The sequence below is a fragment of the Brachyistius frenatus genome, unplaced genomic scaffold, assembly GCF_029030835.1.
Source record: "Brachyistius frenatus isolate BFR_SWC_R1_liver_20210118 unplaced genomic scaffold, ASM2903083v1 Contig_729, whole genome shotgun sequence".
NCBI classification, from domain to species: Eukaryota; Metazoa; Chordata; class Actinopteri; family Embiotocidae; genus Brachyistius; species Brachyistius frenatus.
This window is the reverse complement of record NW_027211328.1, coordinates 5,001-12,500: the sequence shown is the minus strand read 5'-3', so window position 1 is coordinate 12,500 and position 7,500 is coordinate 5,001. Positions and strand designations below refer to the sequence as shown.

At 41.5% G+C, this 7,500-nt stretch overlaps 1 long non-coding RNA gene across 1 annotated transcript; it reads right to left on the bottom strand.

The window, feature by feature from the left end:
• Positions 1 to 1,832: 1,832 nt before the first annotated feature.
• Positions 1,833 to 2,214, bottom strand: LOC138615158 (uncharacterized). Its single transcript, XR_011310441.1, has 3 exons — positions 2,166 to 2,214; positions 2,067 to 2,127; positions 1,833 to 1,867 (listed from the first exon to the last, which is right to left on the bottom strand). It is a non-coding gene; the product is annotated as an uncharacterized lncRNA (long non-coding RNA).
• Positions 2,215 to 7,500: the final 5,286 nt, after the last annotated feature.

Genomic DNA, 7,500 nt, shown 5'->3' with positions numbered 1-7,500 from the left:
GTATCATCAGTACTGATGTTTAAAGGGAGAAGCATGCTAACATCTCACCCAGTCCTAAAGCTACACAGTATTCACACAAACATGGTGTCTGGTCTGAATGGCTTCAACAAACAACACAATTTATGAGTGATAAAATATTCAACAAGTAAAAAAACACAACAAGATAAACATGTAACGCTCCTGCTGCTGTGCCTCTTCTCTGTCCTGATTTCAGTTGCAGGGTAAAAACAGGAGCCATTAAAGTGTTGCTGTGCTTCTGGGGTGAGCTGAAACAGTAAAGGAGTCAGAAAGAGTGCCAAGCCAAGCCAAGCTAAGCCAAGCCAGGCTGGGACGGGCTGTGGTAACATGATAGCCTGCCAGGCTTCATGGAGGCTGTCTTTGAAACAGCCCTCCTGAGTCTGACTGCAGGACACACTGTCATTCAGTCATCCAACTTCTGCTCCTCTGCTCACCTGCATTTCAAAACCATCTTCCATCCGTTCACTCCTCCCCTCATCTTCCTCTTCTCTTCCCTTTCCTCTCATGTTACTGTGTTCCTCTCTGCTGTCTGACCTTCGATCCTTCATCTTCATCACTTCTTCTGATGGTGTTTGTAAGACACTTAAATGAATACTGTTCAATTCTCCCTCAGAATGACACTTTAGGTTTCTCCTCAGCTGAGGGACTTACTAAAGGATGTTGCACAGAATCCCTTCAGAGCTTTCCTTAGTTAAGATAAAACATTAAGGCATTTACTGCATTGAAATAGACTTTACAGCAGTAAAATTATACAGTTTCCATGGAGACCAAGCAGTTATCCCTCACCTGTTATCATCTCACAATGTTAGTACACAGTGAAAAATGGAAGAAGAAAAGAAGAGAAACTGGTCAGAGGAGGAAATAAAAGATATCACACGCTAAAAGTACATAACATTGGTTATTTTATTTTCATGATTGAAAAGGTTTTCCTGTTAATTAATTGATCCTCGTACTGTGCTGCTGTTTAAATCCTGACGTGACTCCCATCTAGGATGCAACAGTCTTTTAGAAAGCCGGCAACATTAAAGAAGTGTGCCGCTATCTCGTCCTCTCATGTTTTGACAGGAACTTCATCACGCTGGTCAGCAGACAGGTCAAGAACATTTGAGAATTGTAGCATAAAACCAAAGAGCAATCAGCAATTGCAAGTTGCAGAAAGTAGAGCACTTCAATTCAGACGGTTGGACGAATCATGAAGTGACTGCTGGTCAAATCTATAAGTAAAAATCAGCTGCTCATCGTTACGTTTATCCATCGCAGAACACTCTTCTGGAGATGTGGTCATTTTTATTCAGTATTGCCATAAACTCAACCATGTTGCTGTTAATTCAAAGATACTTTAACTTGTCTTTCTTACTTTGATAGCTAAGGTCTTTACTGCAGCGGTTTAAGTCATTTTAAGGGATTTTTTAAATATAAGACCTTAAACACAAGTGGAAAGCCTGACATACTTAAGTGGACATTTTAAGGAAACTTTAAGTAGAAGCTGAAGTCTGGTTTGTGAAACTTAACTCTGACTTTAAGGAAATCTTAAGTTGTCAGATCTTTAGGGTCCTTGGTATTAAAGATGCTGTAAAGCAAATTTCAAGATTTCCTCCTCATTACATTATATGTGTGAAATGAGTCGCTGGAAGATTCGGCAAAGATAGAAAACTTTGTTGCACTGAAAAGTGGAGTTAAACCGTCAAACAGTTTCTGTCACGACAACCTATCTACCTCACAACAACCTATCTACGTCACAACAACCTATCTACGTCACGACAACCTATCTACCTCTCAACAACCTATCTACGTCACAACAACCTACCTACCTCACAACAACCTACCTATCTACGTCATAACAACCTATCTACGTCACAACAACCTATCTACATCACAACAACCTATCTATCTACGTCACAACAACCTATCTACGTCACGACAACCCACCTATCTATCTCACAACAACCTATCTACGTCACAACAACCTATCTACGTCACGACAACCTATCTATCTACGTTCACAACAACCTATCTACGTCACAACAACCTATCTACCTCACAACAACCTATCTACGTCACAAAAACCTATCTACGTCACAACAACCTACCTATCTACCTCACAACAACCTATCTACCTCACAACAACCTATCTACATCACAACAACCTACCTATCTACCTCACAACAACCTATCTACCTCACAACAATCTATCTACGTCACAACAACCTACCTATCTACCTCACAACAACCTATCTACCTCACAACAACCTACCTATCTACGTCACAACAACCTATCTACCTCTCAACAACCTATCTACGTCACAACAACCTATCTACCTCACAACAACCTATCTACGTTACAAAAACCTATCTACGTCACAACAACCTATCTACGTCACAACAACCTATCTACCTCACAACAACCTATCTACTGATGGAGAGCTTCGCATCTACACCAACAGCCTCCTCTGCAGGAATCATTTCACGGAGGATAGTTTCACCATCTTCCACCGGAGACGGACGGAGTTCACGGACACATCGCTCCTCCGTCAGAGCAGAGCTGAACCGAGCTTCACCCTCCCGGCCTTTCATCTCCCGGTCGCACCGACACCGTCCGCTACCACCGCCAGCAGGGTCCACCGCCGACCGTGCCCGCCGCCACCAGTAGGGGTGGACACCGCTGCTGGCGACTGTCTCCACCGCCGTCAGCAGTGTCCCCCGCTGCCCTCAGCAGTTCACCACTCAGCGTAAGTTCTGTGCTTGTTATAATTATACTAGATAACGTGTCCAGAGTAACTCTGCTATATTGAATCCGCGGTGCAAACCGCTAACGTGATTTTATTCCGTGTAGAATAACTTTATTTTCATGAAATGGGAGCTAACGTGCTAATTGTAATGTAATGAATTGATGTGATGTAATGAATTGATGTGATGTAATGAATTAACATTTGATGTAATGAATTGATGTGATGTAATGAATTGACATGAGATGTAATTAATTGATGTAATGTAATGAATTAACATGTGATGTAATGAATTAACATGTGGTGTAATGAATTAGCATGTGATGTAATGAATTAACATGTGGTGTAATGAATTAACATGTGATGTAATGAATTAACGTGATGTAATGGATAGACATGTGATGCAATGAATTGACATGTAATGTAATGAATTGATATGTGATGTAATGAATTAACATGTGATGTAATGAATTGACGTGTGATGTAATGAATTAACAGGTGATGTAATGAATAGACATGTGTCATAATTAATTGATGTGATGTAATTCATTGTTGTCATGTAATTCATTGATGTGATGGAATGAATTGATGTGATGCAATGAATTGAGGTGATGTAATGAATTGATGTGATGTAATGAATTGAGGTGATGAAATGAATTGATGTGATGTAATGAATTGATGTGATGTAATGAATTAACATGCGATGTGATGTAATTAATTAATTTTATATAATGAATTGATGTGATGTAATGAATTAATTTGATATAATGAATTGATGTGATATAATGCAGCGTTGTTCATGTTTCAGTCGTTACAGAACTAAATCAACTCCTCCTCTCTTAGTATCTCCACTATTGTAATGCAGGTCGTTAGAAGTAGTTGGAGACTCATTGTCTGCTGTCTCTGGTGTCCAATTTGACTCCTGTGTTGCAGATCAGGGGGACAAGCTGGATTTATATGCATCTGTATGTTTCAATCATTGGACAAATAAATTCTGATTCTATTGTTTTCATAAAGCAGGCTGCTCCGTCCACCAGAGAGACAGAGGACCAGTGGGACATCATGTATAAAGTCACCGAGAGGTTGGATGTCAGACGGACCGCTTGGTGGGGAAAAGAACTGCAGCAACAGGACTGTCCTACAGAACACTGAACACCTTCCAGTGTGGTGATCAGGTGTTTAGGTATGATTAGGTGTGTTCAGCAGGAGGTGAGCAGGTAACTAACTCTCCATCTGAAACACTCCTGTCACATCTGACTCTGTCTCACGGTACCAGCTCCTCCTCTGGGTTCTGATCCAGCTGCTTCCTGCTTGCCCGGCTCAAACTGACTTATCGTACATTCCATCACTGTTAGTAGTTTGGCAGCACAAGTGCACACACACACACACACACACACACACACACACACACACACACACACACACACACACACACACACACACACACACACACACACACACACACACACACACACACACACACACACACACACACACACACACACACACACACACACACACGGTTACAGCCGGTTGTCTCAGTTCTGGCCTGGTTCTTTGGCAAGTGTGCATCTGCTAGGCTGGCATCCCAGTCCACATGGAGATCATATTTCTCCATTTTTATCTTCTCTTCACTGGCTTCCTGTAAAATCAAGAATAGAATTTAAAATTCTCTTGCTGACTTACAAATCTCTACATGACCAGGCTCCATCATATCTTAGAGATCTTATAGAACCATATAATCCTAGCAGAGCACTTCTCTCTCAGTACGCTGGTCTACTTGTGGTTCCCAGAGTTTCCAGAAGTAGAACAGGAGGCGCAGCTTCAGTTTTCAGGCTTCTCCCCTGTGGAACCAGCTCCCAGTTTGTGTTGGAGGGGCAGAAACCCTCTCTAGCTTTAAGATTAGACTCAAAACGTTCCTTCTTGATGAAGCCTATAGTTAGGGCTGGCTCAGGTAGACCTGAACCAACCCTTAGTTATGCTGTTATAGGCCGAGGCTGCTGGAGGACCTCGTTACATGCTGAGCTTCTTTTCTTTCCTCCTACTCTTTAACTGACTCATACCTCACCATCTTCTTCTCTCCCATAGTTTCTTCTTATTATCTGTTGTCTCCATTCAGATCCTTCGCTCACGTAGTTTCTGTTCTTTCTTTTCCAGATGTCCCGTCATGGAGCTGCATGTCTCTGCTCTGTGCTTGTCGTCTCCACCAACAGTTCTTCTCTTCTATCTCTATGCTGTCCTTTTCTCTCTCTGCTCTCCTCTCACCCCAACCGGTCAAGGCAGATGCTCCGCCCACCTCTGAGTCTGGTTCTGTTAACAGATGTTCTCCACCCCTGATCCTGGTTCTGTTAACAGATGCCCCGCCCACCTCTGATCCTGGTTCTGTTAACAGATGCTCCTCCCACCTCTGATCCTGGTTCTGTTAACAGATGTTCTCCACCTCTGATCCTGGTTCTGTCTGAGGTTTCTTCCTGTTAAAGGGAGTTTTTCTTCCCTCTGTTGGAGGTTTTTCTCCCTTAAAGAGGAGGTTTTTTTCCCCTCCTAGCTTATGTGGGAATTGTTGAATTGTTGAATTGCTGAATTGTTGAATTGATGAATTGTTGAATTGTTGAATTGTTGAATTGATGAATTGATGAATTGATGAATTGTTGGTTTCTCTGTATAATATTATAAAGTCTTGCTATAAAGACTTTAATGTGTTAAGTGCCTTGAAATAACCTGTGTTATGATTTGGCGCTATAGAAAAAAAAAAAGAATTGAATTGAATTTGTGTGTGTGTGTGTGTGTGTGTGTGTGTGTGTGTGTGTGTGTGTGTGTGTGTGTGTGTGTGTGTGTGTGTGTGTGTGTGTGTGTGAGTTGTTTATACAAGGTGTTGAGAGGCTCTCTGAGTGCCTCTGTACAAACACTCAAATACACACATTTCCACAGTGTGTGGTGGTTATCGATGTGAATGTGTCTACTCCACTCCCACTGCAGACTGACGTGTCGCCTCCTCTCCTCCCGGTGCTCCTCACTCTCCTGCTTCTCTTTGGGTTAAATATCTCATCTTATGATATCAAGAAGCTCATCACAGATTTTACAACCCTGAGATCCATCAGTCTGCACACAAACAAATCACATCAACCTGAAGAGGAAAAATCCTTCTGCCGTTTTCAGCCATGTTAACATGTCTCTGACATGATGTTTCTCTAGGTGGTGAATTAAACTGATCATGTGTCAGGTTACACAATAATCAGAACAACCAGCAAACACGCAGACTGACTTGTCTTTACTACTGACTGCTCGTTTTTTCTATTTGAATTAAAATGTGAAACTTCATTTGAAAAACACTTGAACGGCTCTTTGCTGCAGGGGTTGTATTTATTTTATTTTACTGCAAAATCAATCAAGGTTTGAGATGCTCAAATTTTTGCAACCAACTATAAACAACTGGACTCTGCTGTTTTGAGATGAAAAATAAAACAACAAAGCAATTCCAAACAAAATGCAAACGAGAAAACACATTGATGAAAAGGTTTAACACTGCAGACAGTGTGCAGAAACTTTAAAACCTACAGACAAACAGACCATCAGATCACCGTGATTTGATGTATATTTTTAAACTAACAGACTGACTGCTGTCCTCCACATTGAAAAGAGGCTGCAGCTCATTGTACAGCCTCCCGTCCCAGATCATGTTCCAGCTGCAGAGTTCATCCAGCAGCCCTCTCTGCAGCTCTCTGCAAACATACTGAACTTTTTACTCTCCTCATCAAGCAGTCCAAAGGAGCCAATAAAGACTTCACAGCCCATCAAGTCAGGCACTGGATTTGTCAGCACTGTTACTAATAACTGCTGATGAATATCATAAAGGTCAATAAAAGCCCATGGATAAGCTGCAATGGTTTCCTATTACCAGCCAGTCATCAGACTAATGTGTCGAGGACAACATCTTAGCTCAATCCGGCAGAGATTTACACAGAGCTTCTGCTCCAGTCACGTCCTTGGAAACAAGAGTTTTAGCTGCATTAAAGAGATTTGGTCAAATTCAACCAGTGAGTGTTGAAGAACCTCATAACATCTTCTGTACATACAACTGTTCCTCTCCAACAGGAAACTGCTGCTATTACATGTTGGAGCACTGAGGAGGATTAACAGCATATAAAGACTGCACTTTTAACCAATATTTATTTCATAACATGAATGTATAGATTTGAATTGAGCATCCTCAACATAATTTATCAATGCATGAATTAATCAATGTTTAGCATCCTCATGGATCATAAACAGGACCTTGACACGTGGAGGAAATGATCTGATTCCAATTAAGTCACTAACTTTCAGTTAAGTATAAACTCACTAATGCACACACAGCAACACATGGAGCAGTGACCAGACCATAATACCACAGCTCTCCACCACACACACTCAAACAAAGATGACTGAGTTTATTTGACATGGTGAAACTGACAAAAACAAAAAAAGGAAGTGGTTATCGAAGGACAGCAGGTGCATGCTGGGAAGTTTGAGAGAAAGTAAAGTTACGTCTCTTAATCAACATCAGCACCTGAGTTCAACACGTTTTTCTGACCACTGGTACGTGACATGTAATGGCTGCTATCACAAATAAATGGAGTGAAAACTAAGCAAAAGCAGTACGTGTTCAACCACTCGGTATGACAGCAAAACGTGAAATAGCCACGCCGGTCTCCTTCAGCAAAACGTGAGATAGCCACACTTTGGGCTTTCTAGGCGTGAAAGTTCCATATTTTGTAAG